Below are 12860 nucleotides of genomic sequence, written 5' to 3'. Positions count from 1 at the left end.
TAAGATCATTTGCAGTGTTTTTGTTTGAGTTCTTTACATAAATGACTTGTATAAAGGCCTGTACTGGTTTATGAGGTTTGAGCTTCATCTTCATCTAAACCTGAACAGTTTGGTGGTTCTCACATCCACAATCACAGTAGTGATATATTTAAGTACCACTGGGTGGCACCACCGCACTTACAAGAAGTAATAAGATTATTTATTGTACATCAATTGTGCTTGGCCCACTTTGTGAACGTTAGACTAAATTGTAATAGGAACAACATTTTGTATATTGCATAGAAACAGTCTATTAGTAAAAAGTACATAATGAATTGTACATATATAAAATGTTACAGTCAGCTGATTCATAACAGCACCAAACTGTGCAGCTGGGTTTCATGAAATATTAATGTTGTGGGAATCAATGCTCAAACTGACAGTGTCTCTGCATTCATTGTTTGGGCTCTGTATTGAATGAGATTTTGCCTGTTTTAACATGAATATGCCACAGTAATGCAAATTTGATCTTTAACAGTTCCTATGGGCATAGAGGAAACTCATTTTCATTCTTAGTTTATTATCTCTGGTGGAACAAACATATTGTCACAAAATATTCCCTAAATGTAGTTATTCCTGACTGTAGGCTTGACTGGCACAGTGTTGAAATCCTATACTGTTTTAAGAGCAACAAATGGACAATTTTATGTTTATTTTAAACCACACTAACATCACTCAACATTTATTTGTCTGATATAGTTATTTTATGATTCATATATGATACAGTTGATTGCGAATCATAAAAACAACCACATCTCCCCAATGTGATTATTCAAGACTGTCTATTTTTAAATTCAAGAGATAATAATTTTAACTGCTGGGTAGGTGTTTTCTGCTCCTTCAGTGACCTTTTTTATTACATAATCCCCATATTTAGGACTGGGGGCGGAACACATTTAATATTTTAAGAATCATTGAATGGTTAAAATTATTTAACATTACTCTTACAATTTATGATTAATTTAAACCATTTAAGAGTTGCATAAATGTTTTAACAAAAGGATATTTCAGAATCATTCATTTTTTTTATGGATAAGTATTTTTATGGTTAAAAGGTCTATTTGGTGCAAATCATTGTAATTCTTTAGATGTAAATTATTTTGCTCAACTTCAAAATTGTTAGAAATCAGCAGGTTTTTAACGTTAGCATTGTGATGGATATCTTTCAGACTTTTGTAATTGTAATGGGTGTGGATGGAATGCGCTCTTTCTGCTTTGTCTTGAGTTCATCAGGAAACTACACTTCCCATGAACCCCTGCGAGCTATTGCTTCACACGTACCCGAGTTGACTCTTCTTACAAATTCCGTCTCATGGACCTTTTTATTATTTAACATCACTCCAGCGCTGCTGAGATGGCGGAATCTGCGTCTTGTCCGGTGTTTCAGCTGGGAAGACCGCGTTACGAGCAGGTAAAGAGTTTGCAGCGATGTTAAAGTGCATCTTTGTCTGGGCATCTTTGATGGGCGTTGATAAACAACATATGTGTGTAGATACCTTTGCTTTGCTCCAGCACTGTTCTGCGAAAGTCACCCATTTCTCACGCTTTTTTGGCGTTGTGTCTTTTGCTCGTTGCTTCATCGCAGTTTTAACTGGCCGATGCAATTGTTCGTGATGAGCGGCAACCGTTATACTAGAAACCCCCCATAAAACATTAGATGCATGCACAGTAGCTGTTCTTTTTATATGCAAATAGCAGGAAATGAGTAGGGCAGGATTTTATTTTTATTTATTTATTTTTTTTATATAAAGCTGTTGAATACAATTTCACTGTTCACTTTTATTTTTTCATTGCGTGGGAGTAATCTCGCGGGCCATTGTCAAAGTTCATATTTTTTTCTGAAAAGCTGGAAAACCTACCTGTCCTCACGCTTTTATTATTTTTTCTAAAACAAATGTGGCTATACACAGGATGAACCCAGGTATTCAAGTTTTGCATTTTTAAATAGAGCCGCTTTTACTGAACGAATGCAAATAATTGTCTCTTCAGTTATGTTATCTGTGAGATCTCTCGCGCTCGTGTCGGTCAAATGAATGACCATCTATTTAAATCCTGTTGCCTCCATGGAAACACCGCGGTCATCCTAATTAACCCGTTCAGATCCGAATTGTGTTCAATTTATTTATACTGTGAATTCAGTCATAAATGATAATCAGTCAAAAAAAAAAATTGTTAATGGTAATGTTTCAATAGGTAGTTCTGATGTCCATACTGGTTCTGAACAACACTGGATAATCATGCTTGATCTGATTTAAAATTTCAAGAACACTTAAAAAAATGTGAATACAGAATTAGAGTAGATTCGGGTATTTTTAATATATGTGCATTAATGATAACTTGAATTCAGTAACAATTTGGAATTGATTTTCTGAAAACCTAAATGTTCTAAAATATATTTACTTTTTTTCTTATTATTATAATCTTGTAAAATGTTGTAAACATAAAACGGTGTAAATTTGTAGTTGATTGTGACTGAAATCAGTCGTATTCAGTACACCTGTTTTGCTTATATTGAGACATACTGTCAATTTCAATGTACATTTACATTTAAAAAAAATGTCAGTGTAATATTATTACTGCAGTACTTCATTTGAAAAGAACCTTATATTAACATTGTCTTAGAGGGCAGAATGGCGAGGTATAATCTGCCTTCCCTTTGTTAGTCTGCTCATATATAGCGTATATTGTCTCTGGATGCATCCAAATGAAATACTTCGCTCCGTGTTCTTTTTGATGCAGTCACGAGTTTTCATCTGATTATTAGCCATGTGCTGCACAACTAAGTCTGCTTTGGGTCCACAGGGAATAAAACCAAACAAAAGATCACTGACACGCTGACAAGCTGGTCCAAGATATTTCTGAAAATATATTGCCAACGCACTGTCTTTTGCCTGTGGTCTGTCCCTGTCTCTATCATCATTCTCTGCTGAGGCTGAATCAAAATCAATTGGTTTCATGGCAAAAAGTGCACTTGACAAATGCAGACAGTTCTCTTTTTTATTGCTGCTGTTTTTAGGTGAAACCAATGCATCTGAAGGGTATTTCTTCCTGCTTCAACTGTGTTGTCATATTCTCTGGGGAGCAGAAACACATGCATAATTAACAAGTCTTCTCCAGCAGACATGTCTCACATGGCTCTCTGCAACAGCTTTGAAGCGAGTGTCCTGTAGCCTAGAAATAGGATTATTAGCCGAGCAAAGTCAGATTTTCACTTGCTCTTTTCACCATCTATTGTAAGGTCCAATGGATTTCAGCTTTTGTATGCCTTGCCCCTGGATAAATCATTAAGATGCAGTTGATTGAAGCTGCTTTTTTTAGTACACTGTGTTCTTTGGCCAAATAAACCCTTGGCATGCTCAACCATCGGGCCCTCTGAAACAGTTAGCTCTCATAAAACCGCTTGCATTGCTGCCCGGGGTTCAGAGACAGTAGGAATGTTGATGCAGGCAGTCGTCGCTCCTTTGAGCACATTCTGCACAACCTGTCAATGCGTTGTCACTGCAGCCCTAAAATATTTCAGTCTAACTCTAAACTAAAATTAGAACAGCTCTTGACAATTTAAGGTATAAGACAGCATGTTTTTAATCATGTTTTGGCCTGTGCTGTGAGTAGGTTTGTCCTGTTTGTTTTTTTTTTCCTTAGGTTCTGGCTAAGAATGTAAGTTTGTGGAACTGAAGAAATGTTTTTCCCTTCCTCAGAGCACATTTCTTGGCAGGTTGAGACATTTCCATTGATAGCATCGATCCTTCCACTTTGTTTTGTGACGAGGTATGGAAATCTTGTCTGTGTTAAATTAACTTAATCAGTGAGTGCACTGCTTCTTACCCTGCATAATTATGTCACATCTATAAAGAATAAATGCTGATTCTTATCAACTAATTAAAAACTCTGGATTTCTGTTTTATTTTTATAGAGCCGTTAAAAGAATGTATCAAACTCCTGGATGATTTTAAGCAAGGGAATCTTCCTCCAGGAATTACAGATCACCAGGTGAATCTCGGACCATTTTGATGGATACTTCTGTAGTGGGTATGTGGTGAAGTGCTTTATAACGACTTGTGTTCTGTGCTCGCACTCTGGGAGGCTCAGAAGGTGAAGTCAGGTCAGTCTTCTGGTCATTGTTCACTGTCACTTTTAAATGAAGGTTGGAATTACAGTCACTGACTCATCTCCTTTCAGGCCATCATTCACCCCGATACCGTGAAAAAAATCTTCATGCCTTTTCCGCATGTCAGGTAAGAGCAAAGAGAGGGTTAGAAGCATTTAAATAATGTAAAATGATCACTGTATAAACAAATAGAACATGCATTACGTTTTTATTCAGGATCCTTTCTGTTGAACTGTTTTGATTTTTTTCAACACTGATAATAAAAAAAAGTTTCTTGAGGAACAATTTCTAAATGATTTCTGAAAAACGCCGAAGACTGGAGTAAATGGCTGCTGAAAATTCAACTTAGACTGGAGTAAATGGCTGCTGAAAATTCAACTTTGCGCTTTTAAAATATTTTTGAAACATTAAAAATCTTACAATATATTTTTCAAAGAAATTTAAATAGAAAAAATATATATTTTCTTTCCTGTTTAATCTAATTTATTTAATATCATATTATTTTTATCAATAAACCTGCGCCTGGTCAGCATAAGTGGCTTCTTTTAAAAACATTGTACTTACATAGAAACCTCTATTTTCTTTTCTGTTGTTATTTCGTTAGTTTTAAAACTGGAATTAAGACTTAAGCAAAATTATATTATAGAGGTTATTCTGGATGCGTACACCCCAAAAACAGTGATTAGTTATGCATGTTGCAGTCAGTTTGGTCATGCCATAAATTAATAATATAATTGCACTATACTAACACTGTTTTAAAATTAAAGTAAAAAATATTCAAACAATGCAAATGAGGAGGAGGAGAGCCATAGAGGCTATTTTTTCTTCTCCGTTCTGATTTCTGAGTTCTAATTTGTGTGTTGCTCATTTCTTTTTTTTTTTTATCTTTTTTTTATGCATCTTCACAGGTTATGTGCCGTTTTGGAACCGCCATCGTAAGGCTCTTCTGTTTGCTTGTAAAAAAAAAAGATCAAAGAGCGAAATAAAGGACCACACAGACAGAGCAAATATGAGAGAAGGAAGCCTTGCCAATCATTATGCATCCAGTGTTGACACATCCAAATCTTCTAAGCATGAGAGCTGTCTTGGAAATGTCTGCATTGTAATAAACCTTTGTTTCTATAGATATGGCTGTAAAGTTATTACCAGCGTGTTGCTGTATCCCCGGATTAAGCTAGATAAATAGTTATCAGAAGTTGATTTTCTTGGCAGGTTGTTGGTCTTCTCCTTGCCAAACCAGACTTTGGCCTCTACTAGTTGAGTGCGGGTCTGAGGGGCAGCCAGGTAAAGTAGGAGCCCACTGGCCTGGTCGCGCCATGAGCACATTTGAAGCCCAAACAATGCTATCGTCAGATATCCTCAAACAAGGGAATATACGTAATAGTGACTCAACGGGGTGTCGATGACCTGAATGAAGGAGATGCATTGCCTTACTGTGCCGAGGACGTTGTGACACTTTTCTGCGGAGAGGGGATAAGGAGCTGACTCACAGTAGGACAATCTACAATCAGTATTCACTCAATTTGACAATGCTTTAAAGGATGTGAAACGGCTGCTGAGAAATTTCTATATTCCAGGGCACCTCAAACCAGACGTTCAGCAAACGCTTGTGTGAACCTAAACGCCAAACCCGCACATGCCTCCAAAGGTTACGCTCTGAAATGCGCTTTTAATATTCCGTGGGCACAAGTCTTTGAGGTGTAAACTCTTGCAATGCACGCAGCTGCAGATGTTCTGTTTATCAGTGAAGTGTTGCCTCGTAGATTGATTCCGTATTGAGTTGGAGTCATTAGGTTGCGTGGTCATAGGAGAGTGGCCAGTGATGTGTCTGTTCTGCATCGTTGACTGGGGGGTTTTTTTTTTTTTTTGGTTTCACAGCGGTACGTGGTAACATTTGATACACCTGCGAGGTTGAATGCATTTGTTTTGGCCCTTTTTTACACTTAAGCCATAACACCCATACCTCAATAGTGGTTATTCAGAGGATATGGGGCTAATACTTGAGCCGTCACCCGTCAGCGCATGTTTCGTACTTGCCAGTAAAGTGTGTCGCTAGTGCATGAGCCAAGTTTTTGTTAGATTGAGTTTCGATTTTATAATGTAAATGAGGTGTGTATAAAATTAAAATGGTTTAATGTTTTGATATGAAAATAATGTTTGGAAGAATATTTATTTACGATTTATAAAATGTGTTAATAGTGTGTTCTGATATGTCTACTTTACACATCTTAAGTAATGTTTCCACTTGTAAATGTCATGTTAAATATTATCTTTTAATATATAATATGGCTGTCTTCACTGTAGGTTTGGGGACTGAATGTTCACTCTTATCGAGACTAGGATCCAGCAAATTTAAACCCTGCCACCAGACTGCTTCATCCCAGAGGTTCATCCCTGTTCACCTGCTGTAGGTATGTCCTTACACAGCTGCCAGCTAACACTTGCGGCGCATTTGCATGAAGCCAGCACCCTGCGTCAGTATGAAACGCATAACACATAGACAGACCCTGTCGTTTCAAAGCATAACAAATTGGAGGTCGGTTAATAGACTTTTTTTTGGGGTCGGTCAATTACCTGCATTTAAGCTCCCGGTTGGATGGACAATTATCATGTCCAGTAACAGCAATAATAGTAAATATTAGTGGAATATCATTGTACAATTTAATTAGACAGGTTTATACTTTTTGGCCGGTGGATAACAGTATTTTCCAGAGCAGCACCATTGTTAATTGTTTTGTTACAATGTGTCTATGATTCCTTTTTATTTTTTTTTGGTGTATTATTTTTTCCGGAAACATTTGCTCCATGATTCATTTGATGCTCCCATAAAGCAACATTTATTTGGTTAGGAGGCAAGTGGTAAATTCAGTTGTGTTCTGCTGTGTGGGGTCGTATTTTCATTGTAGAAACCCGGATTGAGTGAATATTTAATCCAGGATTATTCAGGACAACAGAAGCACTAATGTTTTTATTATTAACAAACATAACTCAAACATCTACATCAGTTAAACTCTAAGAAGGCTGTGCTAAGGGGGTGGGTCCAGTACTACTTGGTTGAGAAAATTTCTGGAAATCAACATGACTATGAACCGAGTAATACTTGTCGACGATATCAACTAGGAATTCTTAGACACCATCAGATCAAATTAAATATTGTATCAGACTTTTGTTTTTCACATCCGTATTGCCATGTGCTGGAATGTTAATGAACAAAATGAACCTTTCACAGAAACTGGATGTCATGTTTTCGTTTAGCATGGATGGGTCATCATTAAGGATATGTTTTTATGTTTTACTTCTTCAGCCCGATAATACAGTGCAATACCTCTGTAACGTCGGCTCTGATGAGACACAATGAGCTGTCTGAGGGGAATAGATGTGTTAGACAGCAACGGGAACTGTAAGTGGGAATCCGCAAAGATAGCTGCCAACCCCACTGTGGCGTATGTTTAAAAGCTAGTACAATGGTGGACACTCCCCACTTCCCCTCTGTTGTAGCTCTAGGTTTATTGACCTAAAAATGTGTTTCTTTGGTTAACATAGTGTGGTTTACGATCAGGATAGTATTGCGTGTTTAAATCAAATGCATAAATCTGTTTTTCTTACGAGCCATGTGCGCAGACTGTTATATGAAATGATAAAAAAAATCCTTCTTTTACAGGCACTGATCGGAAACAGCAACTAACGAGACCTATCGGTCCGGGGGACACTACCTCTGACCAATCTTGGTCCTGTCACCAATCATGAATGGCCTTTCTTGGAAAAGTATTGGAGGTTACTTGTTCCTCCACTTGCATTTTAATATCATTTCTGAAGATGGGAAGTAATTTGAATGCTTTATTTAATAGTTATTAAATATTTAATATATATATATATAATTAACATTAATATTATGGTTATATAGCGACGAGGTTAGTAAGGATATTAGTAAGTTAAAAATTAATTCTCAAATGAGGAAGTATTGAGATTATTACGTACCACTCTGGCAGGCTTCACTCTATGCAGCCGTCACATCGACAGGTATGATGATGACCTGTGCACAATTTAGTATGTCTCATGAGCGTTCGACAGCAAACAAGTTCTTTGTTGTGCCGCTCGCCGCTGGCTATCAGTCTACTTCCCACGAGATTGTCAAGAAGATACTGCAGCAACACCATGCTCGACTTCACCCTATTCCGTCTACAGCAACAATTGCTGCAGACCGGTTTAATTTTGTCTGGTCACGACACTCTTGCGCATATTTAATCTTTTCCATGATGTGGTGATACCTTTTTAGTGGGTGGTGTGTGTGTGTGCATGTTTTACGAGTGAACGCCGGCCAAATGGCTCGGGACTACGTGAATATAAATAATTTAAGACAGGGAACTGTGGTGCTTGCCTAATCATTTCTTTGCCTCCTCACAGAATCGAATGCAGGCATCTCACACTTGAGCCAGGAAATATTGCCATGGCTTACAGATTGCAGACTGTGCTGACTTACAACACAGGGACTGTGATGAAGACAGCTGAATTTAGAGGTGTGCCTAAGATGCCAAGGAATCGTGTGGCATAACAGGTGTGCAGAAGCCAGTATTGACGGAGGAAAAGGCATCCTTGAGCAATGAGTAAACAGCTAACCCTTTCCTTCTTTACTGCTGAGCCTTTATTCAGTTTGTATAGAAACTGGTGTGATAAAGTAATAATTACAGTATTTACCATTTTACTGACAACTATGACAGGTCGAGGAAACACGGCCTTCGTATTCACGCATGATTGTTCTATATCTGTAATAAATACAGAATGTTGATCAAACAATTAATAATAGATAATAAGAGTAGTTAGGTGCACAGCTTAAATTTAAAGTATAATTATATGCGTCAGTGAATGCAACTTAGATGAAAGAAGTAATTGCAATTAACTGCTTTATTGTGCATGTCACACCTTAATATTTTCCCAAATCCATGGATAAAAAACAAAGATTATTTCTTGTTGTTTTTATGTGTTGACTTGTACAAGACGTCTTAGTCGGCTCAATGATAATATAAGCACATAATTTAAAACTATTTATATCCTGCACAATACTGGACACCACAAATCTATCGTTGTTATGTAACATTGACTATTTTGAGGTACTGTGTGGTTTATTTTAAACAATTCAAGTAATTTTTATAGTCTGGTATTACATTAATTAATTGTTTAATAACGTAATTTGTATTCAATAAATTTTCTTTGTTTGCGTTTACCATGCTTTTGCCATTTTGGTGGAAACTTGAGAATGATTTTATTAAAACAAAACAAAACAACCACGACTTAGCAACCCCTAGAGAAGTCAATTTTGGATCACTACTGTTTATACTCATACCTTTACGTCACGTGAATAAAGGCCTAGTTGATCACACAATAGAGGACCCACCAATGTTATTGTCCGCTGGATACTTTTTTTCCCCCTTACTATCAGTACTAGTTAAATAAACCACACGTACCGTATCATCCACCAAGTGTTACCCACAGGCCCTACACTGATGCACTTACTCTTTACTCTCTCACCCCTGTCCACTAGCATACTTCGGGGTTTCTTGTTATTCACCTGTTTGTGTTTCACAACAATCCTCCAGGTAAAGGTTCCAGATTCAAAAAGGATGGGCAACATTCTTGTTTTTCAGCTTCTCCCTGTCTTTGAATTTCCATCACATAAAATACGCTTGATGCAATATTCAGCCAAAAAGTGGATTTTGAACAGAACTGCATCCCTTCAAACAGCTTCATATGAAACCTTCACCTGGAAAGAAGACGTCTGATTTGGTGAAAGTACCCTGTAGCTGTATGCAAAGAATCACGCTGTATGCGTATACAATTACACGGTACAAAACAGGCATGGGTCGGGCTTGTGAGCGCTTTATGCAGCAGGCTGATCTTTCCTTCCCATTCACTTACAATTTCATTATATGGCTGAACATATAAAGTTAGACGATATCTTGCATATGCAAGAGCAATGCATTAATAGTGCAATATATATATATATATATATGTGTGTGTGTGTGTGGTGTGTGGACCCCGGACACCCAAAACCAGTCATAGGGGTCAATTGGGGTCCAGAGCCGTTGTTAGATAGGACAATATTGGCTCTCGTGTTTCCTGGTTTTCCCCTTCGCGAGAAACAACTAATTTGAAATCTGGAATCTGAGGGTGACAAAAAAAAGTGGGCATGCTTTTTGATTTTTCTGGACCATAAGCAAGTCTCTAAAGCTGTTTGAATGCAGAATGTATGTGCGTGCTGTAAAACAATTAATCGTGATTATCGGCATCCAAAATAAAAGTTTTTTGTTTCAATACCTATATGAAGTGTCAAATGGCTATTATCTGTCCTATAAATACAACCACATGTGTATATAATTAGAGAAAAAATGTTGTTTATATATTAAATTATATTTATATTATTAATATAAAATAAAATATATACATTTCAAATTTTTCAAACTATATATGAATATGTGTGTATTTTATAAATCATAATAAACAGTACCTATATTGTAAACAAAAAAACTTTTATTTGGATTCAAGTTAATCATGAATAATCTTTTGGACCGCACTAAGATGTGTAAAGTGCTACACAAACAGTTTCACAAAGATTTGTGTACCTGTAGGGTCTGGTGTTATGGTCTGTACACGTGTTGCACAGGACACCAGGCCCAGGTGAGAGGAACACTGGCCCTCAGAGAGGAAGAGCACACACAGACCAGAGCAGCAGCGTGCGGAAGGCAGAGAAGAGCGTGCGCAGGAGAAGGAGGGAACTGATTACCAATGGATCAGTAGGTTGGTCTTTCCAATGACCATATAACCGTATCCATATAAATGTCTGTATGTGTTGTGTGTTATAGTATATATATAATATATTATATTTATATATATATAGATATATTATATATATATATACACATACAACAAAAACCATCAAAATAACACAAACCAAAAATTAAAAAAAAAATCAAAACAAAATATTTTCAGATTTGTTGTATTAGAGAACGTTATTTTCCTTAATAAACATACAATATAAACAAAAACGTATGTTGGGTGCCAATTTAATATATTTAAGTATTCAATTAAAATAACTAATTGATAAGATATATACATATTGTTACACAAAATCTACTTTATACATTTTTTTGTATCCAAAACGTGAATTTTTTCCTTAAAGTAAACAAAAGTGTGTGGGGAATTGGTTTAATTATTTTATCATCCATTAAGTAATAAATAATTGAATATACACACAATAAAACTATTGTAATATCTTGGATTTGAATAAAACATTTGGTTTTAATATTCGATATTAAATACCATTAAACTGAATTCTTAATAAGTATATCACATATTATCTATATTTCGTTAATGAATTAAAGCATATTAAATAAAACTGAAATTCAAATGAAATTAATAGTAATTACATAAAATATTTTATTGTACAAATATACAACATACATATTTAATATACACAAATAATAAAAAAAAAGCTGAAAACATTTTCCAAATTGTTGATCATTTTACGGTTTTTACTTATATTAAGTTAATGTTGTTGATAAAATATGCCTATATAGTTACATAGGTTGTGTATAGTACCATAAAAGAATCTGTAGCGTTTAAGGTTTAATTGTAACTATTGACGTTTTATGTCAACGATTAGGACTCACTGGTACGTGCCGCCGGTGGAGGTTAGAACAGGCTCCTCACAGCTGAACAGCGCCGTACAGTACGGTGAACACACCGACGAACGTGGCGAACTGGCACGCCGCTAACGGACCACCCACTGCTGCAGCACAGATGAGTGACCTCTCTGGACTCTCCCTCGCCCAGCGTCAGGTTCTCCGTCCTCCAGAAGCCCTGACTAAACAGGCGCGCACCTCCCCCACTGAAAGCGGATCCGTTCAGAGCGAGCGGCACGACCACCAGGGAGTCCCGCTTATAACGGAGAGGGCGTGCGCGGCGCCGGCGTGAGCCAGCAGCAGCCTTCGATCCAGCTCCATGCTCCCAAAGATTTAGTGCTCCGCCGGCGATAGAGGGGTGCAGCCTAACTTACCGGAATCGCAGACGCTTGTTTCGACAGTGTAGCTGTAAATGTAAAGCGTAAACACTAAGTGGAATTTTCCAGCAGCTCAGCACAGCGTGTGTTTGGGACTCCTCCCTCCGGCGGCGGGACCCTCCCGTTACACAACCGACCTCTGACTGACGCACGAGCCTCACGTACGCGCGACGCGACTCAGAGACCGCAACATAAACTGCATCTTTATATCAATATGTCTGTGATTGATTTCATTTGATTAAAATATTTAATTGACATTTGATTACAAACGTCAGTAAAGCGGGCTCGGTTTGGGTTTTTCCATCACAAAAGGCAGCGCCGGACACACCCATTAAAGCGTAATTCGGTCACTGGATCAGCGTTATGATGAAATGGGGTCATCCATCATGATTCTGCATTTGTTTCCAAATCAAACGTCATGCTGCTTGTTGTTACCAATGGAAAGTTAGATCATACCACATAATATATATTTTTACACCCACCGTTTTTAAAAGAAATAAAAAGAAAAGCTGACATTTGATGCCTCAATGTGAGGTCAGGATAAAAACGTATTATCGGATTTATTTTTGTTTAGTACATTTTTTCCCACCTACATTCTACATTTTAAAGATTGTAGAAGTGTAGAATCATAGATGTAGATTATTATTGTAAATCGCTGAT

General features: G+C 37.1%; 1 pseudogene; it reads right to left on the bottom strand.

Moving 5' to 3' along the window:
- Positions 1-10715: 10715 nt before the first annotated feature.
- On the bottom strand, positions 10716-12144 carry LOC122139704 (annotated as a pseudogene).
- Positions 12145-12860: the final 716 nt, after the last annotated feature.

The sequence above is a fragment of the Cyprinus carpio genome, chromosome B14 (genome assembly GCF_018340385.1).
Source record: "Cyprinus carpio isolate SPL01 chromosome B14, ASM1834038v1, whole genome shotgun sequence".
Classification (NCBI taxonomy): domain Eukaryota; kingdom Metazoa; phylum Chordata; class Actinopteri; order Cypriniformes; family Cyprinidae; genus Cyprinus; species Cyprinus carpio.
The sequence above is the reverse complement of the archived record's forward strand: the minus strand, read 5'-3'. Positions and strand labels throughout refer to the sequence as shown.